Below are 27,671 nucleotides of genomic sequence, written 5' to 3'. Positions count from 1 at the left end.
GGGTGTTGTTGGTAATTGGCATTAGGACCTCGTAAGCATGTTAGGATGGCCGAGCGGTCTAAGGCGCTGCGTTCAGGTCGCAGTCTCCCCTGGAGGTGTGAGTTCGTATCCCACTTCTGACATCTCAAGCTTTATACAAAGTTACTTCTTCAGAGTCAACAGCCATCAGAGAATACAGTTTGCATGAAAGGGTGTACATGGTCTGCAACAATGCTGAGGTAGGTGGTATGTGTCAAAGTAACATCCACATGGGTGCCAGGACCTTGGTTTTTGATCTCTAAAAATGTGAGAAATTTAAACATGTATTCATCCTGATCATAAAGTGTTTATTCAGCGTCTATTTACATTGTTACAGCTGTATTTTACAATTGAAATGTTCACATTATTTAAATGTATGTAAAGTACATTGTATACTAGCTGTTTACTTTTTTCCCTAAGTAAAAACTGTTATTACCTCAACATGTCATTACCGACACATAACTTGTTGTGATGGTAAAGACACTTAGTGATGGTAATAACAGGTTTTTAGTTTCACCATCACTATCTTATTAACTCTTTAATAATTAAAGCTAATTAAAGCTAAATAAGCATAATGGTTTTATTATACAAGGAAACATTAATTTTCACTGATTAGTCAATATGGCCCACAAGATATCAGCAGAGATCCAGTAAAATATCAGTAATTACATGAAAAAGAAAAGGTAAGTTTAAAGTAATATCACAACCTTCAAAATGGGAACAAGGGAGCATCGTAAGGGGAATTAGCTCAAATGGTAGAGCGCTCGCTTAGCATGTGAGAGGTAGCGGGATCGATGCCTGCATTCTCCAGTGCAGATACATTATGATTATTTAAGGGTATCATGTAATATGAAACTCGTTGCGGCATCGCTTAATGAAACGCAGCATCAAAAATTATGATCAAGATTTAAGTGAGTCTTTAAGGCAACAAAAAATATGTGGGTATTAATATCTAAAACTCAGTGCATTATTAGGCTACACATAAATATAGATTTAAACTGTCCTCTATTTACTACAGTCTGTTTGAAACAACTAGTTGGTGTGGAGAACATGTTACACACACAGAGTGCTATTATTTCAAGCTTATCAAGTACATGGTATTTCACTTAATAACATCTCACAAAGAACAAATTCTTCAACTTTCTAATTAAACCATGTTGTACGGGACATTTCCGCTTACCTAATGCAGTAATAAACAACTCTCCCAAACAGGGACTTGAACCCTGGACCCTCAGATTAAAAGTCTGATGCTCTACCGACTGAGCTACCCGGGCTCAGCAAGCTGCTTTAACCCTCACAAGGACGTGACTGGAATTACAAACTTTAACATACGTTGTCCTGTAGAACAGTTCCAGCAAGAACACCAAAAAAAACCCTTAAGAAACACTTCTTAGTATTACATACATTAGTTGTATTCCACACAGGTCAGCATGCGACATCGTTTTACTTTCTAACTGTATTCATATTATGCCATCTATATTACGGTGGCCCGCTGAGTTAAAACACAATAACATTTACAAAACAAACAAAAGCTGACAACACAACAACAATAAGGAAAAACGCGAATATATTAAGAGACAACACAAATTCTTTAAGGTGGAACGCAATTACATTAAGGGAGAACACAACGAAATTAAGGAAACACGAATACACACTACACTACATCTAGTGGTCGATTGAATAGCCTACAACCAGCACAAACAGGGTTTGAGTTATTAACAAATAATCCAGTCAGTTAAAAACCCAACAAGAAGGCTGTACACTCATACCAGATAAAACACACCCTAACATGCTAGTGCCGTTACAGTGCTAAGAATGGTCCACCCAAAATCATTATTTGGTCAGTTGGAGTGCTCATATGGGGCTCCCTTTCTATTGATATATGATGTGGTGTCAACGGTACCCAAGCAAGTCAGGATGCGGTCTAAGGTGCTGCGATCTGTAACCCTCTACCATACATAATAATGTGAAAAGATACAACAGTTCATCCAAAGCTTAGTTCACGTGGGGGTGTTGTGGGATTGGTATTAGACCTTTGCAAGCAGGTCAGGATGGTTGAGTGGTCTAAGGTGCTGTGTTTAGTTTGCGGTCTCCCCTGGAGGCGTAGGTTTAAATTCCACTTTTAACATTTTACATTTACATTTTCTGCATTTAGCAGACGCTCTCATCCAGAGCGACTTACAGAAGTGCTTCCATAGTAAACATTTCATTTCTCAAGTTTTAGTAAACAACAGTCAAAGAACACAAATCTGCTGAAACCTGTTAAAAGTGGGTTTTTTTTGTTAGTTTTTTTGGAAATGGAAAAAAAATGTTAGTAAATAAGTACAAGTCAGCTTAAGTGCTTAGTAAAAAGGTGGGTTTTTAATCGTTTTTTAAAGACAGCAAGAGACTCAGATGTTCGGACAGACAGAGGAAGTTCATTCCACCACTTGGGTGCTAGAACAGAGAAGAGCCTTGATGCTTGTCTTCCTTTAGTCCTGGGTGGGGGCTCAAGTCGAGCGAGACTAGTGGCTCGGAGGTTGCGTGGTACAGAGCGGGGTTTGATTAGACCACGATGGTAGCTTGGGGCTGGTCCATTTTTGGCTTTGTAGGCAAGCATCAGTGTTTTAAACTGAATGTGTGCAGCTACAGCTCATGCTTTATACAAATGTACATCTTTAACCCTCTACCATACATAATAATGTGAAAAGATTTGTTTCAAGATTGTTTCAAAGTTATTGCATGTTTGTCAATTTAAAAAAATTAATAAAGGTCTTTAAACTAAACGATGAATGAAAATAGAGCGAAAACTGACCTCATTTTTGACGCAGCGTTTCAGTGAGCAATGACGAAACGAGTCTTACATTACGTGTTGCCTTTAAACGATCATAATGTTTCTGCATTGGAGAATGCGGGCATCGATACCGCTACCTCTCACACGCGAAGCAAGCGCTCTACCAATTGAGCTAATTCCTCGTATAAAGAACTCGCCTTTACCCTTTGTAAATTGTAATGTACTAACAGATCATTGATGCTGCATTATAAAGTGGGGGTTCAACGTGTTTAAGCTCACGTACTCACGTTTATCGCAGCCTTTAGGACGAACTGAACCAAATCGTAACTTTGTACCACTGACAGACTGACTTAAGGGTTGATGCTGCATTATGTAAGAGCCAAAATAGTGCAGGATATACCAACTGTTTAGTGCAGAGCAATAACAAAGCGGCTCTGTGAAGCAAGAACTAAAATTATGATGCATGTCATTCAACATAAAATATGTGGGTATTAATATCTAAAACTCAGTGCATTATTAGGCTGCACATAAATATAGATTTAAACGGTCCTCTATTTACTACAGTCTGTTTAAAACAACTAGTTGGTGTGGAGAACATGTTACACATGCAGTGTGCAATTATTTCAAGCTTATCAAGTACATGCTATTTTACTTAGAAATATCTCACAAAGTACAAATTCTTCATCATTCTAAACAAAGCATGTAGTACGGGACATTACCGCTTACCTAATACAGTAAGAAACAACTCACCCGAACAGGGACTTGAACCCTGGACCCTCAGATTAAAAGTCTGATGCTCTACCGACTGAGCTATCCGGGTTCCTGCCTTCTCTTTGACTTTCATTTAAAAACCAGTCTGAAGAAGAAAGTTCATCACCAACTCATGATGTTTACCAGTTTGGTGTAGCTTGTGCTCCATCACAAGTGTGGCGACTGCACTTGCAACCTCTTTGACTTCTATTGGAAAATGCAGGTAGAAATTGCATACGTAGTTGCTCGTTTCGATCTGCCCCTTAAACAGTGGTAGCGTGGCCGAGCGGTCTAAGGCGCTGGATTAAGGCTCCAGTCTCTTAGGGGGCGTGGGTTCGAATCCCACCGCTGCCAACTCAAGCTTTTCAACGCCGGCTCCATGTTTACCCACCCAATGCAACGTATACTCAATCACAATCCCAAGTGTGGCACATGCCCTTTTTGACCCACAACCTTTCTTAACTTTTTTTTTTATGTAACTGTGCACACAAACCTTAACTTGGTGTACCTTTGTATCGTTGCTGTTATCTCTAGCATCACTCTGACTACATGCAACTATGATATAATAGGAAACATAATAAAAAAAAAAAATTGTACTCACCCAATAACTGTGTTTATATCTAAAATGGAACGCAGACACTGTGAAAACAGCATACGTTCTAAAGCCAATGAGCTTTTAAACAAGCTCAAACACACCGATGCACCACGGAGTCTTAAATTAAGCATACAGCATGATGGTTTAGCAGAAGAAATGTTGTAAGAAAGGAAGCCCTTAAATACTGACCGTCTTGTTGCTCTGCTTGCAAGCTTACTGTAACAAAAGAATGGTCGTGTATCTGATGGGTTAAGATTAGTCGCTACTCCAACAGTTCTTCGCTGTGGCTGGTTAAATGCTGGAAATTACCACTTACCTAATGCAGTAGGAACCAACTCACTCGAACAGGGACTTGAACCCTGGACAGTCAGATTAAAAGACTGAGCTATCCGGGCTCTGCAACCTGTTTTAATCCCCACAAGCATGTGACTTAAATTACAAACTTTAACATATGTTGTCCTGTAGAACTTCAATTAATATAAAATGTTTTTATTTCTGTTTCGGCTCTCTTGAAGGTGATTATATAAAGTTTTAGGTGAAGTATGTTGCTGCTTACACCAGTGGCGGAGCCAGACAATTTTCATAGCGGTGGCCAGACTGAGACCATTGCTCACACAGGGGTGGCACAGAAACTGTCTGAAACCTTTTTTTATGTGGCAAGTTGCTGTGGATCTAGTAGTGTTTTGGTCACTCACTCATTTACCTATACAGGCAGTGAGTGTCATGTAGAATTACATCAAGCCTAGCATAAAAAAAAAAGCCCAATTTAGAGGAAAAACGCCCAATCTGGCAACACTCAGGGCTCTAGACTAACTTTTTGCACTGGTGTGCCTAACTTTTTTTCTTAGGTGCACCAGCACAAAAGTTAGGTGCACCCAAATTTTCAACCGCATCGCATTTAACACCTGTTTCACAGGTTCACTTTTTTTAATACTGACTTTGATTGATATTGATTAACTAACAATCTGGTCAACATAAAGTTCTTTATTTGAAGCACAATTCTACACGAAAGGTAACTTACTGAAAAAGTGTTTCTTAAAGTGGTAATTAAAGTGCTTCACTAAGCTGAAATTTAAACTCAAGATAAATTAAATTAAAAGAAAATCTCAATTAAAAGTGCAAGTGTTTTAAGGGCTTCAAACTGAACATCTCATTTAATGATAAGAATATTACATATAATTAATGCAGTAACGAGACGCATATTATTGACATAGGCTACATGACATGACATTATTACATTTTGAGTCAGTTTGTCGCTGATATTTTTAAAGTGCCTTAAAGAAAAGATGAACTGTGTGATGTGACGCGGTAAAAGTAACCCGGACAGAACGAACAACGTTTAACGTGAAATATAAACACCACACGTGAAGTAAATCCAGTTAAACACAGATACATGTGGAGCTGTTAGACTGGGTTTGATGGTTATTTCACACAGATGTTTGTTTGTATCATGGAACTTTAATGATGTTTTATCTCTCGAGTCGAGCGCTGAGCAAATCGGTTATTTAGGTCGAGAGTCGCGGTGAAAGCGAAGCGCAAAACTCTTCTCACGTCAGTGAACTAAAGAAAACAACAACTGAGACAAACACGTCACGTCTTCTTATCACCGATATTTGATTGATGTTTTTACATTAAAACAAACATCTGTAACAGCAGCACAGATGCTCACACATATTCTACACACTCCGTCATGATATTTCGCTGTGTAACGCCCGCCGGTGATGACGCTGGTCCCGCCCTTCACTATGTCTGATTGGTTTAGATTTATAGATATGATTAGATATGGGCCTAATGTGTGTCTGTTGGTGCACCGGAGACTTTCAGAGTCACAGAGACTTTTTTTTCCCCTCGAACGGCTGGTCGCAGATTGACTGTGGATGCTCGTTCACTCACAGCTGTTGAACTCATTTAGCCGCTAATATCCACCGTGTTGTAGGTATTATAGTGTAATCAGAGCGGGAACTGTGGCGCACGTCATCATGCACTTACGTATGCATATCGATCGAATTTGTTTAAAAATCATATCACCGTTATTGAAACATTTTCTATCGCTATATATATCGATATCGAACTATTGTCCAGCACTAGATATTCCCTTGCAATACTTTATCATTTGGCTGCCAACTTGTGTGTAATGATGAGACTCATTTGAACCCCAGAACATGCTAGTGTGAATGCATGGAAAACTAATTTTAATTTTCTTTTAACAATATGATACAGACTGACCAACACTATTAAGCCAAATCAGCATTGAAAATAGACTTTACTTTTAATAGCCTTCTACAATGCTGGAGCTTCTTAAAACGGAATATATTCTTTTAAATAGAAGTGTTATTTAACTGCGATTAAATTGTTTTCCAACAAAATCTGCCCAATTAGGCGGATAACCGCCCAATCTGGCAACACTGGAACGCGCAGAGCCAGCTGGCGCCTTTACTCGTAGCTCGCCACAAATACTACTAAATAGTAATAGTAGTACTAGTAGTACTAAGTAGTACTACATCTGTAATTGTGTTGGTGGTTGACATTTATGTCGAGTGTATTACTGCACTGTTTTGGTGGAGAACTACTTCTTTGAGGTGCGCTGTTGAATTGCGTCCCTGTGAGAACACCTGCGTGCAGAAATGCTTCCGCAAAAAAAGTTGCCGGCAAAGCGGTGATGGGGGGGCCGGAGGGGTGGCCGAAGATTCATTTATGGTGGCCATGGCCACCACTGGCCACCCCCTCTTACACACACACAAAAAAACATCTCAGGAGGAGAATTTTGCAAGTAGATTAGAAACAGATTCCTTTCTTTCACCTTTTTCCTTTTTTCCTGTATCAATTGCACGATTGTTTTCCAGTCCTTAAATGTTATGTGCATTTATATGTGGCAAGAGAAAAAAATCCATAAAAATCTAATTGAGTTAGCAAAGAACCTTGAATTATACTACAGAATTCTTCAAGTAGAAACAGTTCTAGCAAAAACACAAAAAACCCTTAAGACTTCTTAGTCTTAGTTTTTTATTATTTCAAATGCCATTAATAATTTATAATCACTGATTTGTGAGATATCAGCAGTAGTAGATCATGTTTAACTGGTTTAATATTGTTTAAGCGCTGATTATCGGCTGTTTTTCGTATGTTGGGCGGTTTTCCATGCATTTTTGCGGGCTTTTAAATGCGCAATCTGGCAACCCTGGCTGAAGCGTTAATTCATATTTTGGAGCGATGTATGTTTGTATGCTAGAATATAAATAACATCTTTTACAAACTGCTGTCTATTTACATTGACATTTTCTCTTCTGTCTAAACATTTTTGGAATTGGGTTTGTAAAGATAAGGGATACTGTAGATAATATATTTAATGAGCTGAACTAACTGAGAGAAGCGCTAACGGTGGTGGAAGAGTCTAAAAGAGTTTGGAACATAGTCGTATCATCATAGCAGTACAACACAGTTTTGTCTGTAGCATCCGAAAATATTCAGAAGCTAATATACACAAACCTTTCTTTAAAAAATAAACTTACCTTGTTAATAAAGTATGACCTCAAAATCTAAACAAACACAGTATCCGCTGCTGCAGTCTCTACACAAACTTTGCTGCACTGAAATCGCAAGGACACATTTTATGGATATTACGGTAATGCACTGAGAACTCGTCCTACAGTCATACAAGCACATACAGCAGTGTGTGAGTTTACACTAATCAACCATAACATTAAAACCACCTCCTTGTTTCTACACTCACTGTCTATTTTATCAGCTCCACTTACCATATAGGAGCACTTTGTAGTTCTACAATTATTGACAGGACCACCACAGAGCAGGTATTATTTGGATGGTGGATCATTCTCAGTACTGCATTGACACTGACATGGTGCTGGTGTGTTAGTGTGTGTTGTGCTGGTATGAGTGGATCAGACACAGCAGCGCTGCTGGAGTTTTTTAAATACTGTGTCCACTCACTGTCCACTCCATTAGACACTCCTACCTAGTTGGTCCACCTTGTAGATGTAAAGTCAGAAACGATCGCTCATCTATTGCTGCTGTTTGAATTGGTCATCTTCTAGACCTTCATCAGTGGACATAGGACGCTTCACACAGGGTGCTGATGGCTGGATGTTTTTGGTTGGTGGACTATTCTCAGTCTAGCAGCGCTGCTGTGTCTTATCCAGTCATACCAGCACAACACACACTAACACACCACCACCTGAATTTCCTGCATAAATCTGTTCCATAAAATATTTTCTGCCTTACTCAGCCCTCTGCTTCCTTGTATAGAAATAGGCTAAAAACCGGGTGTAGTAAGTCCTGCTGTCCACAACAAAGGACATTGGATAAATGTTTTGTTTAGAAAGGGTTAAAATTGCTGTACATTTCTGTAATCTTTATAAACTGAAGTTACGACTCATATTGAACGAAACTGATCTCTTACTTTGCTTATTTCCATGAAATGTAAAATATGACATGGCAGCCATTTTTAAAAGAAAGTTCATGGGCTGCTTGTCGCACACCTACAAATGTGACATTAATAAAAAGCTCAGGATGTACTCTATAAAATACAGTAGTACTCAAATGGATTGCATAAACGGTGCTTGAGTTAGAGATCTCAGACACATGTCAAGTCAGATTTATTTATATGGCGCTTTTTCCAATGAACATTGTCTCAAAGCAACTTTACAGAATCCAGGCCGAAGGGCGAGAGTGGCAAGGAAAAACTCAGGAAGAAACCTTGAGAGGAACCAGACTCAGCAGGGACCCATCCTTCTTGGGTGGCCTGGAGGATACTTTAAATAAAAAGGATTTACACAAATCATACAAACACAAATTTAAATTGAACTGAAAGTTGTAACTAGCAAAAAAATAATGTAAGTTCTTCATTGTTCAGTCCAGTCTGTGATAAAGTCTGTTGTACGTTCTGGACATTTTTGGTGCAAACACGCCAGGTGCCTGTCACATCTAGTAGTAGCAGCATTGTTGGCACTGCAGTCTCGACTTGCAGTCTTTAACCTCGAGAGGGTGAACAGGTTTCCATCAGAGCCACCTCGGGTTAAAACAACAGAAGATGTTGTTACAATGTGAAATCGTTAAGAGTAAAATATCAGAGAGTTTTACAGGTTTAGACTCCAGCACCCCTAACTATTACAGCATAACTAGGTTTGCTTGTTTAGTTTGAAAAGACCAATCAAAAGCCTGAGTAAATAAACATGTTTTCAATCTAGACTTGAACATAGAGACTGTGTCCGAGTTCTGACAGCGGATCTCCCTAAGTTTGAAGCAGATCTGTGATGGAAATGTTGTGTTTCAATAAACAATAAAAGTTATCAGGAGCAATTTCTTGGAAAGACTCCAAAAGGGGTTACCAAAAGTACAGTTGTTTTACATCAGGGGTGCCCAATACATGGATCACGATCTACCAGTCGATCTCACAGTGCATGCTGGTACATCGCCCCTCATTTTAACAAGTCAACGTGATTGACATGAAATGTGGCCACTGTTTTTGTAAATTTGCGGTTTGCCTCCACCTAGTGGACATTTTGAGAATCAGATTCACTTTATTTCGCCAGGTATGTTACACTTACGAGGAATTTGCTTTGGCGATACACTCAATGATACACACAACAGTCCACATAGTAGTACAAACAATACACATAATAGTACAGACAATTACACATGTATGACATGTAACATAGAACATATTTAACAGACCCGACAGCACACGGACTGTTAACCAGTATTTACCAACATTTGCCCAAGAGAACAACTTTGGTTAAAAAGTGTTACAGCTCTGGGGAAAAAGCTGTTAGCGTATCTTGATGTGTTTGTTTTTATTGTCCTGAGTCTTCTGCCAGATGGAAGAGTTTGAAAAAGGTGATGTCCAGGATGAGAGGGGTCTGCTGTGATTTTGCCGGCACGCTTCAGCACTCTGCTGTTGTAAATGTCCTGAAGCGTTGGCAGACTGCATCCAATGATCCTCTCCGCTGTCCTGATTATACGCTGGAGTTTGGCTCGTTCGTGTGATGTTGAGGAACCAAACCAGATGGTGATAGACGATGTGAGGATGGACTCTATTATTGCTGTGTAGAACTGGATCAGCAGACTCTGGGGCAGGTTGAATTTCTTCAGCTGTCTCAGGAAGAACATTCTCTGCTGAGCCCTCTTGGCGATGGAGAGCGTGTTCTTTTCCCACTTTAGGTCCCTGGATAAAGTGGTGCCCAGGAACTTAAGTGACTCCACCACTAAGGCCATAGAGCCATTAATTGTGAGGGGGTGTAAGGAGGGCTCGTTGCGCCTGAAATCCACCACCATCTCTACAGTCTTTTGTGTGTTGATCAGCAGGTGGTTGTCGCTGCACCAGGAGACCAACTGCTCGACTTCCTTTCTGTAGGCAGACTCGTCACCATCGGTTATAAGGCCCACCACAGTGGTGTCATCAGCAAACTTAAGGATCTTTACAGCTGGTTCCTTAGAAACACAGTCATTGGTATAGAGACTGAAGAGAAGGGGTGAAAGCACACAGCCTTGTGGTACACCAGTACTTAGGTTCCGCTGGTCTGAAGTGTGTTTTCCTAGCCGTACCTGCTGTGTCCTATTTGTCAGAAAGTCCATGAGTCCGGCAGATGGCATCCGGCACTGAGAAATGCAATTTATTGAACATAACATAACAGAACATAACATTAAACCTCTTTGTTTCTAGACTCACTGTCCATTTTATCAGCTCCACTTACAATATAGGAGCACTTTGTAGTTCTACAATTACTGACTGTAGTCCATCTGTTTCTCTACATAAATTTAAAACCTGGAGAATGCAGGCATTGATCCCACTCCCTCTCGCATGCTAAGCGAGCACTCTACCATTTGAGCTAATTCCCCTTAGGAAGCACTCTTCTTTACCCTTTGTAAATTGTAATGTACTAAAAGAGCGTTGATGCTGCATTATTTAACGGCCAAAATACTGCAGGATATACCAACTTTTTAGTGCAGTGCAATAACAAAATGGCTCTGTGAAGCAAGAACTAAAATTATGATGCATGTCATTCAACATAAAATATGTGGGTATTAATATCTAAAACTCAGTGCATTATTAGGCTGCACATAAATATAGATTTAAACGGTCCTCTATTTACTACAGTCTGTTTGAAACAGCTGGACGTACAAACAGTCGGTTTATTTCAAGCTGATCAAGTACATGCTATTTCACTTAGAAATATCTCACAAAGTACAAATTCTTCAACTTTCTAAATAAACCATGTAGTACGGGACATTACCGCTTACCTAATGCAGCAAGAAGCAACTTGCCCGAACAGGGACTTGAACCCTGGACCCTCAGATTAAAAGTCTGATGCTCTACCGACTGAGCTATCCATGCTCTGCAACCAGCTTTAATCCTCACAAGGACGTGACTTGAATTACAAACTTTGTACAGCAAAAGTTGTCCTGTAAAGCTTTAATTCATATAATTTTTTTTTATTTCTGTTTTGGCTCTCTTGAAGGTGATTATATAAAGTTTTAGGTGAAGTATGTTGCTGCTTACACACACAAAGAAAAACATCTCGGAAGGAGAATTTTGCAGGTAAATTACAAAATGATTCCTTTTTTTCACTTTTTACCTTTTTTACTGTATCAATTGCACGATTGTTTTTCAGTCATTAAAATGTTATGTGCATTTATATGTGGCAAAATAAAAAAATCCATAAAAATCAAACTGAGTTAGCAAAGAACCTTGAATTATACTAAATAGTTCTTCAAGTAGAAACAGTTCTACCAGTAACACAAAAAGAACCCTTAAGAAACACTTCTTAGTGCTACATACATCAGTTGTATTCCACACAGGTCAGCATGCGATGAAACTTTGCTAGAACTTTCCAGCGCAATAACTGTATTCAGATTTTGCCATTTAGTGGACGATTAAATAGCCTACAACGAGCACAAACAGGGTTTAAGTTCTTAAGAAATAATCCAGTCAGTTAAAAACCCAACAAGAAGGCTGTACCTAATACACTCATACCAGAGAAAACACACCCTAACATGCTAGTGCTGTTACAGTGCTAAGAATGGTCCACCCAAAAACATTATTTGGTCAGTTGGAGTGCTCATATGGGGCTCCCTTTCTATTGATATATGGTTTACAGCGTAGTGACAAAGTGTACAGTGCAGCAAATGGGTTACAGTCAGTAAATTTACCATACATAATAATGAGAAAAGATTCAGGAGTTTGTACAAATATTAGTCCGTGTGGGGTGGGGGTGGTGTTAAGGGTGACTTAGCTAGTCAGGATGGCCGAGCGGTCTAAGGCGCTGCGTTCAGGTTGGAGTCTCCCCTGGAGGTGTGGGTTTGAATTACACTTCTGACAACTCATGATTCATACAAATTTACATCTTTAACCCTCTACCATACATAATAATGTGAAAAGAATGATACAACAGTTTGTACAAATCTTAGTCCTAGTTAGTCTTAGTTTTTAATTACAAAAAACATCCTTTACCCTTTGAAAATTTTAATGTATTAACAGAGCGCTGATGCTGTATTGAATCATGAAACACCGGACGTGATGGTAAACTTGTCCATTGTGCCAGTAAATGGTATGCACATGAGGTTTGCCTTGGTGTTGCGAGAGCTGTATCTCAGATGTGGAAAGATGTAAATTTCAAGACACATCATCAGTAGTGTACCTTTGAATCAAGGGGTGTTTCAGCCTTTCAACACTAAACACCCTCATCAAAGGTGGCCAGCTACATGGTGATCAAACCTGAGCTTGTGTCCCATGTCCAATCATGAGAATTGCCTGGTTATTTAAGTGGCGCAGCCCACGGGACTATGCAAGGCAGGGGGTGTCCTCTTCCCCGAGTCAAGCCTAGCGCTAATCGTATACCTTGTTCATCCTCCTCCTGGAGGGCTGTGACCTGGGTTCTCTAAAGGGATGGGGTGTGGGGGGAATTAGTGAGCGGGTCCTGTCGATGCTTTTTGAGCCCAGCAATGGTCCTTCCGCTTGATCCATATCCACTGGCTGCTTCTTTCGGCCGCTTCAGAGACTGATCTAATTGTTTGTCGCAGAGCCTGTCCATGGATGCCAAGTTCTTTCAGCAGCCTGATGGTGGAAGAAGCCACAAAACCTCTGCATCCCACTTCAACCGGATAGACTTTCGCATTCCATCTGAGCATCTGCTGCCAGTTCTGTGTAGCACAGTTTCTTGCGCTCATAGGCCTCTTCTGTTGAGTTCTCCCATGGAACTGTGAGCTCTGTGATGTATACAGACTTCAATGAAGGGGACCAGAGTACCAAGTCTGGCCTAAGGGTGGTGGCTGCAATCTCAGGTGGAAAAATTAGTTGCTGGCCAATATCGACTAGCATCTTCCAGTCCCGGGCCATGGCTAGCTGTCCAGCTTCTTGTTTAGTAGGGGGATGGCTAGGCTTTTCCTGTCCCTCCCGAATGAAGATTGGGGCTGTAATGGAACTGGTTGCTCTCTTGGGCAAGGAGTTGATGGCATTCCTCTTGCTCTCATGAGCTGCTGCCAGACTCTTGAGGACCTGGTTGTGCCTCCATGTGTAGCGGTCTTGTGTGAGGCTGGTCTTACAGCCGGTCAAGATGTGTTTGAGTTGCTGGAGTTGGGCAGAGGGCACAGGTTGGATCCTCGCCATCCCACTGGTGGAGGTTTTTTGGAGATGGGAGCACATCATACGTGGCTCTGATAATGAAGCTGATGTTGCTTGCCTCCATCTCCCAGAGCTCCCTCCAGCTGAGCTTTCTTCTCACCAAGCCTTCCCACCTCATCCATTGTCCCTGCTTGGCAAGCGAGACAGCCTTTGTCCTTCTTTCTGCCTCCTCCTGACGGCACACCTCCTCAACCACCATTTTCCTCCTCTCTGATGCTGTGGCCCTATGCCAGATTGGCTTACTTGCCATAAGGCCAAAGCCTCCCCTTCCCAACTGGACATGCCCTACTGTCCTCGCTGTGCCTCAGGGCTGACGTAGCATGCTGCACCGCGTCGGATGGTGTCCATTTCCGTCCAGTTATCAGGGGTGGAGCAGTATTGCTAATGGTCTGGTCTCTGGAGTCCTTTAAAGTCATCTGGAGTCTTACTTTAGCGCACTTGTACTCTTCGGTGAGGCTCGTGATAGGCAGTTCCAGGACCCCTTTGCCATAGAGGCTGATGTTAGTCATACAGCGTGGGACACCGAGCCATTTCTTCACGTATGAAGTCATGGTTCGCTCCATCTTCTCCACAGTTTTTATTGGGAGCTCGTAGATAGTGAGTGGCCACATTACCCGAGGAAAAAGTCCAAATTGCAGGCACCAGAGCTTGAGCTTCCCTGGCAGTAGGGTTTTATTGATGTTTTCCAGACTGTTGATGTCCTGCCTTACCTGCTGCACTTGGTCTTTGTCCTTGAGGCTTGCGTTGTACGATCTGCCCAGGCTTTTGACAGGTTGCTCAAACACTGTTGGTATTGGGTCGTCACCAATGTAGAACTTCATGTTTTTTAGCTGTCCCTTGACTATTGAAATGCTTCGTGACTTGTTCGGCTTGATTTTCATCCGGGCCCACTTTATGTTCTCCTGCAGTTTACCAAGTAACCGCCTGGTACATGCTGCAGTAGTGGTCAGAGTGGTCATGTCGTCCATGTATGCTCGGATAGGTGGAAGGCGGATCCCGTTCTTAGCTCGCTCACTCCCCACCACCCATCTTGAGGCTCTGATGATGACCTCCATAGCCATTATGAAGGCCAGGGGTGCAAGAGTGTAAGAGTGCAATGTTTTAAAGCTCACGTACTCTTTTCTATATTATGTGTTGCTTTTAAGCGGTTACAGACTCGGTTTATTTGAAACGTTTATCGCAGCCTTCAGGACGAACTGAAACAAATCATAACTGTCTTCGTACCACTGACAGCCTGACTTAATTAAAAGCCCAGGGCATACTCTATAAAGTACAGTAGTACTCAAATGGATTGCATTAATGGTGCTTGAGTTAGAGATCTCGGACATGTGTCCCCACAGGTGACAAAAATGAATTGCTCGGTCTCGGGAGGATATGTTAATTAAAGCTCATTAAGTCACTCATTACAGTTTGCTGTTGTTATACACCAGGGCTGCCCAGTACGTCGACCACGATCTACCAGTCGATTGCACAGTGCATATTGGTACATTGCACCTCATTCTAACAGGTCAGCGTGATTGACATGAAATGTGGTCTCTGTTTTTGTAATTTGCGGTTTGCCTCCCCCTAGTGGACATTTTGAGAAATGCAATTTATTACAGGTTAGAACATAACATTAAAACCACCTCCTTGTTTCTACACTCACTGTCTATTTTATCAGCTCCACTCACCATATAGGAGCACCTCGAATTTCTACAATTATTGACAGGACCACCACAGAGCAGGTATTATTTAGGTGGTGGATCATTCTCAGCACTGCAGAGACACTGACATGGTGGTGGTGTGTTAGTGTGTGTTGTGCTGGTATGAGTGGATCAGACACAGCAGCGCTGCTGGAGTTTTTAAATACCGTGTCCACTCACTGTCCACTCTATTAGACACTCCTACCTAGTTGGTCCACCTTGTAGAGACAGTCAGAGACGATCGTTCATCTATTGCTGCTGTTTGAGTTGGTCATCTTCTAGACCTTCATCAGTGGTCATAGGACACTTCCCACAGGGCGCTGTTGGCTGGATGTTTTTGTTTGGTAGACTATTCTCAGTCCAGCAGTGACAATGAGGTGTTTAAAAACCTGCAGCGCTACTATAGAGTTGAGTTGATAAGACATCAACTCATACCAGCACAACACATTAAGACACCACCACGTCAGTGTCACTGCAGTGTTGAGAATGATCCACCACCCAAATAATACCTGCTCTGTAGTGGTCCTGGGAGAGTCCTGACCATTGAAGAACAGCATAAAAGGGGGATAAAAAAGCATGTAGAGAAACAGATGGATTACAGTCAGTAATTGTAGAACTACAAAGTGCTTCTATATGGTGGAGCTGATAAAATGGACAGTGAGTGTAGAAACAAGGAGGTGGTTTTAATGTTATGGCTGATCGGTGTATACTCACCATGTATGCGTGGCTTTCCTCCGGGTATGAAAACGTGCCAGTAGGTGTAATTGCTGCTCTAAATTGCACCTGTATGTGTGAGTGAGTGGATAAATTAGTGTGTGATGCTTTGCGATGGTTTGACGCGCCCTGTCCAGGGTGTATTTTTGTCTCGAGCCCGATGTTCGTGACACTGGACCCACGCTTGCCCTGTAATGCTGAATAGCAATACAGGCAAATGAAGCGCATTTAAAAAAGCTTTAAAGCATTCTTGAAAAATGATGAGGCCAACCTTTTTAAAAAGTAGATCCCGATGACCTGTTGACTAAAATAGTAGATCCCAAGCCACAGAAGTGTGGGCACCAGTTTTCCACTGGCTACGTTTTAACAAGACGTACCAAGAATGGCCTGTAGATGGCGCACTGTGGTCGTTTTTAAAAGCAAGCTATGGCCAATTATGCCACCGAACTTAAATATGTATAATACTTTATAATGTATCAATTGTAACAGTATCAAATAATAAAACATTATAAAAAATTATAAGTTTATGCGTTTCTGTCAAAACAAAACAAAAAAGGTATGTAAACAAAACTGAGCGTAAATAGGGCGTTACTGACATTGTACTGACAATCTTCACAGATTGCAAAATGATCATAATGTTTATGCACTGGAGAATGTGGGCATCGATCCCACTACCTCGCGCATGCTAAGCAAGCACTCTACCATTTGAGCTAATTCCCCTTACACAAAACTTTCCTTTATATATATATTATAAAGGGAGAGTGCAACATGTTTAAGCTCACGTACTCTTTTCTATATTATGCGTTGCTTTTCATTAAAATGTTATGTGCATTTATATGTGGCAAAATAAAAAAATCCATAAAAATCAAATTGAGTTAGCAAAGAACCTTAAATTATACTAAATGGTTCTTCAAGTAGAAACAGTTCTACCAAGAACACCTGAAAGAACCCTTAAGAAACACTTCTTAGTGCTACATACATCAGTTGTATTCCACACAGGTCAGCATGCGATGAAACTTTGCTCGAAACAGACATCGTTTTACTTTCTAACTGTATTCATATTATGTCATCTAGTGGACAATTGAATAGCCTACAACGAGCACAAACAGGGTTTGAGTTCTTAGAGAATAATTATTACTCTTAATAAATAATCCAGTCAGTTAAAAACCCAACAAGAAGGCTGTACCTAATACCCTCAGACTAGAGAAAACACACCCTAACATGCTAGTGCTGTTACAGTGCTAAGAATGGTCCACCCAAAAACATTATTTGGTCAGTTGGAGATCTCATATGGGGCTCCCTTTCTATTGATTTTTGGTTTACAGCCTAGTGACAAAGTGTACAGTGCAGCAGATGGGTCACAGTCAGTACATTTACAATACATAATAATGTGAAAAGATTAAGCAGTTTATGGGTTCGAATCCCACTTCTGACAGCTCATGATTTAAACAAATCTACTTCTTTAGAGGACACAGCCATCAGGGAATACAGTTTTCATCAAAGGGTGAACATGGTCTGCAACAATGCTGAGGTAGTGGGTACGTGTCAAAGTAACATCCACGTGGATGCCAGGACCTAGGCTTTTGATCACTGAAAATGTGAGAAACTGAATCATGTATTCATCCTGATCTTGCTCTGTTTATTGTTGCAGCTCTGCTGGAGGGTTATTTTTTTGGTGTTTGTGGTGGTGGTGGTGGTGGTGGTGGTGGTGGTGGGGTCTTTGTTCCCATTTTGGTTTATTTAGTATATGATGTACTTTACATCCATTTAAATATGTACTTAAATACTTAAATATCCATTTATTCAGCGTCCATTTACATTGTTACAGCAGTATTTTACGACAAAAATGGAAATGTTCACATTATTGAAATGGATGTAAAGTACATCATTTACTGAATAAACCAAAATGGGAACAAAGACCCCACCACCACCACAAACACCAAGAAAATAACCCTCCAGCAGAGCAGCAACAAGAACAGGACAATCTCCTACAGGTCCAACAAAATCAAAGAAAAAATGCACTTCATAAAAGACCTCACATTGTTCGTCCTAAAGGCTAAGATCAACGTTTTAAATAAACTGAGTCTGTGATGGTTTAAAAACAACGCATAATATAGAAAACAGTACGTGAGCTTAAACACGTTGCACCCTCACTTTATAGTGCAGCATCAACACTCTGTTAGTACATTACAATTTACAAATCCTAAAGGAAGGTTCTGTGTAAGGGGAATTAGCTCAAATGGTAGAGCGCTCGCTTAGCATGCGAGAGGTAGTGGGATCGAAGCCCACATTCTCCAATGCCGAAACATTATGATCATTTAAAGGCAACACATAATATAAAAGTCGTTGCTCACTGAAACGCTGCATCAAACATTAGGTCAGTCTGTAAGTTCTACAGTGACAGTTATGCTCTATTTTTACTCAAATCGTTTGGTTTAAAGACCTTTTTTGACTTGTTTAAATTGACAAATATAGCGCCCCCTAGCACCCCTGGCTGTATTTGGAAAGCGCTCCCTGACTTCTTTTATTTGTTTAAGAAATCTCTTTCTTTGTGGTAATGTAAGGATTTAAAAGGGCCACTACTTATCAGTACTTACGGTTATTTTATATTTAAGCTATACTCTTATTTAAACCAAAAAAACTACTTAAATTACCCTATATATATGTGGTACTAACCTTGCACAAAAAAACCTGCGACTAACACCATTTACAGTAGCTGTATTAACATTATCCCTGACTCACATACCAAACTTGTACACATTAATAATACTTAAACAAATTAACTATTTACTCATTTACACAATCATTAATATGCATTTCAAACCCCAATGTATTATACAAAAATGTTATAATACAGATTCACTTAAATTACCATCAGTAATATTCAAAATATTATCAATCTCTCCTAAGTTAGGTAAATAACTAACTAAAAAAAGGTACCCAAAATTACCGTTGCAGGCCTGATCCAACCTAATAGTCCCAATCAGCACAGATCATGAAGTATATTTGGTCGGTTGTGGTGGAGCTGTCCACGTTCTTTGTTTACATGGATGAAACAGAAACAAATCCACCAGTCTTTTTCCTTTTGATCTTGGATGAAACAATCAGAGTTTATCTGATGCTTTTAATCCACTGTAATCGTCACAGCTGCTGAGGAAGCGTACTGCCTTCAATGTCCATGCGCGTAAACTCAAGAGACGAAGTTCACGGCTGATACAGCATAAACAATGTCACTAATCGACTGCAAGATGTTAATATAAGACTTACTGTCCGTTTGTCTTTACGCATCAACAGAGATAAATCCTAAACAGGTGTTTTACCCGCTTACATGACATATGTTTCACATCACGCTATTTTCTCCACTTTTTTCTTCTTTTTCCACCCACTTTCTCTCGCTCTTTTCCCGACCTGTGACAGTTCATGCTGATTGGCTTAAAAATAAATCAAGGGAGGGCTATACATACACTTTACTTTAAACAGCATAAAACAACCAAAACATTATTTACAGAACAAATAAGAACAACTTATTTACTAGTTATAAATTAACATAAACAAAAATATTAGTAATCCCCAAATTTTAATTGGGCTACACAAACACACAATAACTTATAATTCTCCAATTTTGAAATGTCTCGGAGTTTTATCTAAAACAACATTTTGTTAAAGTAGAGGAACGTGACTTTTTAATGGTTTTTCTTCTGGTGAAACTGCTTCATAGAAGATGAACAGCTGAAACTCACGACATCCCCTTTAAAATGCAGCATCAACCCTTAAGTCAGTCTATCAGTGGTACAAAGACAGTTTTGATTGGGTTTAGTTCGTCCTAAAGTCTGCGATAAAAGTCTGTGATGGTTTAAAAGCAAGGTATAATACAGAAAAGAGTATGTGAGCTTAAACACGTTGCACCCTCACTTTATAATGCAGCATCAACGCTCTGATAGTACATTACAATTTACAAAAGGCTAAAGGGGCTTAATCGTAAGGGGAATTAGCTCAAACGGTATCGCGCTCACTTAGCATGCGAGAGGTAGCTGGGTCAATGCTCGCATTCTCCAATGCAGAAGCAGTGCAAACTTTTAAGCACATTTCCCTGTGAGATTAGTAGTAAATAACATTTAGACTTTCTAAACAAACCATGTAGTACGGGACAATGCCGCTTACGCAACACAGTCAGAAACAACTCGCCCGAACAGGGACTTGAACCCTGGACCCTCAGATTAAAAGTCTGATGATCGACTGAGCTATCCGGGCTGTGAAAACCTGGGCTGTCTCTCTTGAGGGCGATTATATAAAGTTTTAGGTGAAGGCTGTTGCTGTTTACACACAAAGAAAAACATCTCTGGAGGAGAATTTTTGCAGGTAGATTACAAACAGATTCCTTTCTTTCACCTTTTTCCTTTTTTTCTGTATCAACTGCACGACTGTTTTCCAGTCATTAAAATGTTATGTGCATTTATATGTGGCAAGAGAAAAAAAAATCCATAAAAATCAAATTGAGTTAGCAAAGAACCTTGAATTCTACTAAAGGGTTCTTCAAGTAGCAACAGTTCTACCAAGAACACAAAAAGAACCCTTAAGAAACACTTCTTAGTGCTACATACATCAGTTAGTTCCGACCTTACAATCTGATTGGTTGAGAAGCGTTCTAACCGTGCTGATATTCGTGATAACAGCACAGCCTTTTCACACCACAACTGTATTACTCCGCTGACGCGTTGCCAGTAATGACAAGCTTCATGCACACAAACGCGCACGCAGGCGACACAGACCTTTTTCCCGATTGCGTTTTAAATCCGTTATCTGATATACAATCTAGCGCACTGTGTAGGGAACATAAATCAGTTGTCTAATTCACTGTCTAGTGCACTATGTAGGGAACATAAATCCGTGATCTGATACACAATCTAGTGCACTATGTAGGGAACATTAATGTGTTTGTAACGTGAACAGTTAGTTTAATAGCCCAGTTAGCAGCTCCTAAAAGTTCTGTTATCACCAATATCCTTTGGTGTGTGCAAAAGGTTTTTTATTTCTTTTTTCCCTTCGGAGGTTCTTGCCTTTTTCTTCTTGTTGTTCTTACCTCCCTGAAATGAGTTTTTGCAACTTGGGATGTCTGCTTTGTAGTGTTAAACTTTATATTCGTTGTGGAACTACTTTTTGGCGGAAGGTATTGTTAATATTAAAGCATACAATTGAAAAGATTAAGCAGTTCGTACAAATATTAGTCCGAGTGGGGCGAGGGTGGTGTCGATGGTACCCAAGCTAGTCAGGATGAGGTCTAAAACGCTGAGTTCAGGTCACAGTGTCCCATGGAGGTGTGGGTTTGAATCCCACTTCTGACTGCTAGTGCTTCATACAAATTTATGTCTTTAACATGTCTAACATACAGGGGTTGGACAAAATAACTGAAACACCTGTCATTTTAGTGTGGGAGGTTTCATGTCTAAATTGGACCAGTCTGGTGGCCAATCTTCAGTAATTGCACATTGCACCAGTAAGAGCAGAGTGTGAAGGTTCAATTAGCAGGGTAAGAGCACAGTTTTGCTCAAAATATTGCAATGCACACAACATTATGGGTGACATACCAGAGTTCAAAAGAGGACAAATTGTTGGTGCACGTCTTGCTGGCGCATCTGTGACCAAGACAGCAAGTCTTTGTGATGTATCAAGAGCCACGGTATCCAGGGTAATGTCAGCATACCACCAAGAAGGACAAACCACATCCAACAGGATTAACTGTGGACGCAAAAGGAGGCCCTACACCATACTAATAAATTATTGTGGTCTAAAACCAGGTGTTTCAGTTATTTTGTCCAACCCCTGTATTTCCTTGCTTATTCCTGATTGGCTCTTTGAGTCATATAAAAATCGGCAGACTGCCCCAAACAGTTCAGTTCGGCAGTATATGTTCTGTTAGTGTGAGCGAGAGGCAGGTATACTGGTAAACACTTTTTTTTACAGAATTAGTATTCTTTTGTTTTCTTTATATTTTAATTTCATTCCTATTTCCACGTTTGAATATTCTCAGTCTGTGTGTAGGTACATTTGTCAGCTTTGACTTAAATTTGTATTAAAGCCTTTCAAGAAATAGAGTTGTTCTATTAGTAATGGCAATTTAATTAAGGGGGCGTATTAAAATGAAATACAATTAGATAATCTTTTTTCTCCATTTACATAATCAACATGTATTTTTTAATCATTGGGTTTTAAGTTTAAGTTCGAAAACATGCATTTTTATTTCTTTACCTCATACATCACTTTAAGCCAGTATCAATAGCTTGGCTGTCATCATTCATGCACAAATCAAGCCTTGAATATATTTCTGGCTTCAAAAACATGACTATCAACATGCCCCCTCATTAGGTTTTACTGCCCCCCCAAGCAAAGCAGTCCAGAACCGGGGCTGCTTCTTAGTCTTAGTTTTTTATTATTGCAAATACCATTCATTATTTCAAATGCCATTAATAATTTATAATCACTGATTTGTGAGATATCAGCAGTAGTAGGTCATGTTTAACTGGTTTAATATTGTTTAAGCGCTGATTATCGGCTGTTTTTCGTATGTTGGGCGGTTTTCCATGCATTTTGGCGGCCTTTGAAATGCGCAATCTGGCAACCCTGGTTGAAGCGTTCATTCATATTTTGGAGCGATGTATGTTTGTATGCTAGAATATAAATAACATCTTTTACAAACTGCTGTCTATTTACATTGACATTTTCCCTTCTGTCTAAACCTTGAAATTGGGTTTGTAAAAGTAAGCGATACTGTGGATAATATATTTAATGAGCTGAACTAACTGAGAGAAGCGCTAACGGTGGTGGAAGAGTCTAAAAGGGTTTGGAACATAGTCGTATCATCATAGCAGTACAACACAGTTTTGTCCGTAGCATCCGAAAATGTCCAGCAGCTAATATACAAAAAACGTTTATTTTAATAAACTTACCTTGTTAAAAAAAGTATGACCACAATTTCTAAACAAACACAGTATCCGCTGCTGCAGTCTCTACACAAACTTTTCTGCACTGAAATCGCAAGGACACATTTTATGGATATTACGGTAATGCACTGAAAACGCGTCCTACAGTCATGCAAGCACATACAGCAGTGTGTGAGTTTACACTAATCAACCATAACATTAAAACCACCTCCTTGTTTCTACACTCACTGTCTATTTTATCAGCTCAATTTACCATATAGAAGCACTTTGTAGTTCTACAATTACTGACTCTAGACTGCTCACTCTGTTTTTCAATGGTCAGGACCCCCACAGGACCACCACAGAGCAGGTATTATTTAGATAGTGGATGATTCTCTTGAGAATCAGGGCAGTGGTTCATTATTCCTGGTTCAATCGATTAAGACTCCCATGAAGTCACCCAAATGTCAAAGCATCCCCACACAATCACACTTCCACCACCTGGTGGTATGATGGATGTTCTTATTGTTTCTTATTATGGAATACATTCATTCATTCACTGCCTGTTTTATCCTGGTAATGATGACCGTGAGTCTTTTTTAAAAAAAAAATTCAAAAAGTAAATAAAAAAGATAACAATAATATCATTTCAGTTATATCAATAGCAGCGATCAAACTAAAAAATTAAACTCTGGTGCATTTTAATATTGTAGCATTATAAGTTCATGCGTTTCTGTCAAAACAAAACATAAAAGGTATGTAAATAAAACTGTTTAAGAGTAAATAGGGCGTTAATGACATGGTAACACTGACAGACTGGCCTAAAGATTAATGCTGCAACGAATTTCGCCTTAATTTTATCATTTCAGATTCCGAGTTGCTGCCAAATGATCATAATGCTTCTGCACTGGAGAATGCGGGCATCGATCCCACTACCTCTCGCATGCTAAGCGAGCGCTCTACAATTTGAGTTAATTCCCCTTATGAAAACTCCACCTTTACTAATGTACTAACAGAGCGTTTATGCTGCATTATAAAGTCAGGGTGCAAGTGTTTAAGCTCAGACTCAGCTTTATAGTCATTCTATTATATAATACAATATTAACTGTATTCATATTATTCAATCTTGTGGACGATTGAATAGCCTACAACAAGCACAAACCGGGTTTGAGTTCGTAAAAAATAATCCAGTCAGTTAAAAAGCCAACAAGAAGGCTGTATCTAATACACTCATACCAGAGAAAACACACCCTAACACGCTAGTGCCGATACAGTGCTAAGAATGGTCCACCCAAAAAACATTATTTGGTCAGTTGGAGTGCTCATATGGGGCTCCCTTTCTATTGATATATGATTTACAGCCTAGTGACGAAGTGTACAGTGCAGCAAATGGGTTACAGATTAAGGAGTTTGTACAAATCTTAGTCCGTGTGCGGTGAGGGTGGTATTAATCATATCCTGGCTAGTCAGGATGGTCGAGAGGTCTAAGGCGCTGCGTTCAGGTCGCAGTCTCCCCTGGAAGTGTGGGTTCGAATCCCACTTCTGACAGCACATACTTGATACAAATTTATGTCATTAACTCTCTACCTAGTGCTGGACAATAATTCGATATCGATATACAGTATATCGCGATAGAAAATGTTTCAATAACGGTGATATGATTTTTAAACAAATTCGATCGATATGCATAACGTCAGCGCGCTTTGCCGGTGTTACTTTTTTGCGGAAGCATTTCTGCTCGCAGGTGTTCCCACAGGGACGCAATTCAACAGCGCACCTCAAGCGAGTAGTTCTCCATCAAAACAGTGCAGTTACACACTCAACATAAATGTCAACCACCAACACAATTACAGAAGAAGTAGTACTACTGAGTACTAATACTACTGAGTACTGTTAGGTTTTTCGGAACATAAAAACGTACATTTAATATGGGAAGTTTTACGGCATTTTCCAAGCTTTACGACATCCAGGCCGCATGGTCTTTTGTCCAACATGGCGCCGGCTAGGCTCCCTCCCTGACTCCTACCGAGGGGGGGGAGGCAGAGCCCGGGGCTTGTTAGCACACTTCATTGGCTCCACCAGCAGTAAAGGAGGAGGAGCCTAGCTGAGTTTAAAAACCGGCGGGGAGAGAGGCTCGGTCTCTTTCTGTGTGGTTGTTTTTCTAGACTGCAGGAGAAAAGGAGCGTCGGTCGGCTTAGCTCTGATATATAATCACAGATCATTTTTACACTTAATAAAGTGTTTTAAAGAGTACTTTCTGGACTTCCCGACTGCTTTCTTCAGGACCTTTTGAACTAAAAGATTTATCCTAACAAATGGTAGCCAGAGGATGGTTCAAGAGGTCTGAGAATTGCATCAGAATTAATTCAGCTGACTGAGCTAAAGACCGGAGATTCTGAGGAGCTTTTGTACTCAATACAAGGCGCGCGCCTACTTAAGGTAAAAAGACGTTCTCTGTATATATATTAGCTGCATTTATTATTTAGCGTACTGAGTGTGAAAGTGAATCTCGGAATCCGTAAGTGTCTGATTAAATTACTAAAGTATCATTAGATAGTTTAAAACTGTGAATATATGCCAGAGCTAGAAATGTATGTGTCCTGATTGCTGAATTTGAACCAGACCGGTCTAAATAAACTGTACAGGGCGCCATGTGTTCGACAAGGCCGGGCCTGGGACACAATTGAAGGGAAAGGACGCTTGTCTGTTTTGGTAACGAAGCGAACCTAATTCGAGTGTAATAAATTCTAACGAATTCGTCTGTTTCGGTAACGGAATTCGGGTAATTTGATTATTAATCTCAAAGGAGTCTGGCTGTTATGGAAACGGGACTCGGCTAGTTCGTCTGTTTCGGTAACGGAATTAGCCTAATTCGGTCGTTCTAAAATTCTAACTAGCCTGTCTGTTTTGGCAACGGGGCTCGAGTAATTTGTTTATTCTAAAGTCTAAATTCGGTTCGAAAATAGTACATCAGGAGTTTTGTTTGTCAGTAAGTCTCTGTGTATGTTTGTCTGTGAAACCGTGTGAGTGTTTTGTGTTATTTTGATTCTGAATGCGCAACGTGGTTTCTTTTGTTTGTCGGCGCCATTTTTGGCTCTGTCTGTCCGCCATTTTGGCTCTGTGTTGCGCAGCGTGGTTTCTTTTGTTCGGCGGCCATTTTGGACCAGAGAGCGCAGCGTGGTTTTCTGTCTATCCGCCATTTTGGCTCTGAATGGGCAGCGTGTATCTGTCCGTCGGCCATTTTGGCTCTATGTGAGCAGCTTGCCGTATCTCTTGTCCATCGGCTATCTTTGTCTTTGTACGCCTGGATTGGGTAAGTGCTGCAGTTAATTTTATAATTTAATCTAATTTTATAATCTTAAGATAACTGAGTTAAGATGAAGTATTTATGGTACCTTATTAAGTGTGTTTTAAGGTAGATAGCGTTCTTGAACTTTAAGGTTCTTAAACCAGGAAAGGGGGTACTTAGAGTGGAATTCATCCATGTGTGACATAGGACATTTTCACAAATAGTTAAGGAAAATCTCCTCAATCAGAGTTGTTATAGTGGATAAGATTAACATTTTTGACTAACCCACCGCTTGTTAATCGTGTTACGAGCTTTGCATGTATTGTTGAGAGATTGTTATATTGTTTTTTGTTTTAATGTGTGGGGCAATGCTGGACAATAATTCGACATCAATATGTCGCAAGTGGGGAATGTTTCAATAGCGGGGATATGATTTTAAACAAATTCGATCAATACACATACATACACGAATCCAGTGCTTAGTGTTACTGCTCTGATCACACTGGTTACTGTAACACAGTAGTTTTTAAAGCACATTTCACAGACTGTAATTTTGCTTTTGCTTAAGTATGTTTTGTATTAGTAATTGTTACATTTTGAATAGCATCTGTTACCGAGCAAAATAAAAGTAAAAAAACGCTAAAGAAATCGCGGCTGGAAAACTAATTCAGTGAGTTGCGACAGGGAGTCGAGTCTTTTGTCTCGGTTCCTTTTGAAGAGCCGCGTATTTACATGGCGACTCCCGAAAGAGTCGGTTCCTTTGTTTCGGTTAGAAGAGCCGATTCATAGATTCGAATCATTTTACGACACATCGCTAGTGGTTATACAGTTTGAAAAAGTTTTATGTCATTTGAAATGACGCATTACACATCCCTAACTGTTTTAATTGTTGCATCAACATGTTTCTTCTATTGCATTTGAGTTAAGGACAACGTTTCTACTGTTGCATTTGAATTAAATACTACTGTTGTGAGGTTTGTATCCACTCCTGTTTACATTACACAGAGGAGACCCCCTGCTGTTTACTCGGTGAGTACATTTTAAATGAGTTACTTTCTACTTTTTGCTTGAGTGGATTTTCAGAGTAGTAACTTTACTTGTAATTAAGTGAAGATTCATTAAAGTAATAGTACTTTTACTTGAATACAATTTATTGGTACTCTTTCCACCTCTGATTAGGACATATGGTAATATATTAGATTATATATTGTCAAAGCTTGTGTTTATTTGAGAGTGATGTCGTGTTTTTCTCTGTATACAAATGCTGAATACAAGTAAAAGGTAAAAGCTAACATG

At 40.0% G+C, this 27,671-nt stretch overlaps 3 non-coding genes across 3 annotated transcripts; 2 read left to right on the top strand and 1 right to left on the bottom strand.

The window, feature by feature from the left end:
* Nucleotides 1-3,538: 3,538 nt before the first annotated feature.
* Nucleotides 3,539-3,611, bottom strand: trnak-uuu (transfer RNA lysine (anticodon UUU)). The gene has a single exon. It is a non-coding gene; the product is annotated as a tRNA-Lys (tRNA).
* Nucleotides 3,612-3,813: 202 nt separating this feature from the next.
* On the top strand, nt 3,814-3,895 carry trnal-aag (transfer RNA leucine (anticodon AAG)). The gene has a single exon. It is a non-coding gene; the product is annotated as a tRNA-Leu (tRNA).
* A 14,498-nt stretch (nt 3,896-18,393) lies between these two features.
* Nucleotides 18,394-18,466, top strand: trnaa-agc (transfer RNA alanine (anticodon AGC)). The gene has a single exon. It is a non-coding gene; the product is annotated as a tRNA-Ala (tRNA).
* Nucleotides 18,467-27,671: the final 9,205 nt, after the last annotated feature.

The sequence above is a fragment of the Trichomycterus rosablanca genome, chromosome 10 (assembly GCF_030014385.1).
Source record: "Trichomycterus rosablanca isolate fTriRos1 chromosome 10, fTriRos1.hap1, whole genome shotgun sequence".
In the NCBI taxonomy this organism is placed as follows: Eukaryota; Metazoa; Chordata; class Actinopteri; order Siluriformes; family Trichomycteridae; genus Trichomycterus; species Trichomycterus rosablanca.
Note: the sequence above shows the minus strand (reverse complement) of the source record. Positions and strands in the feature narration are given on the sequence as shown.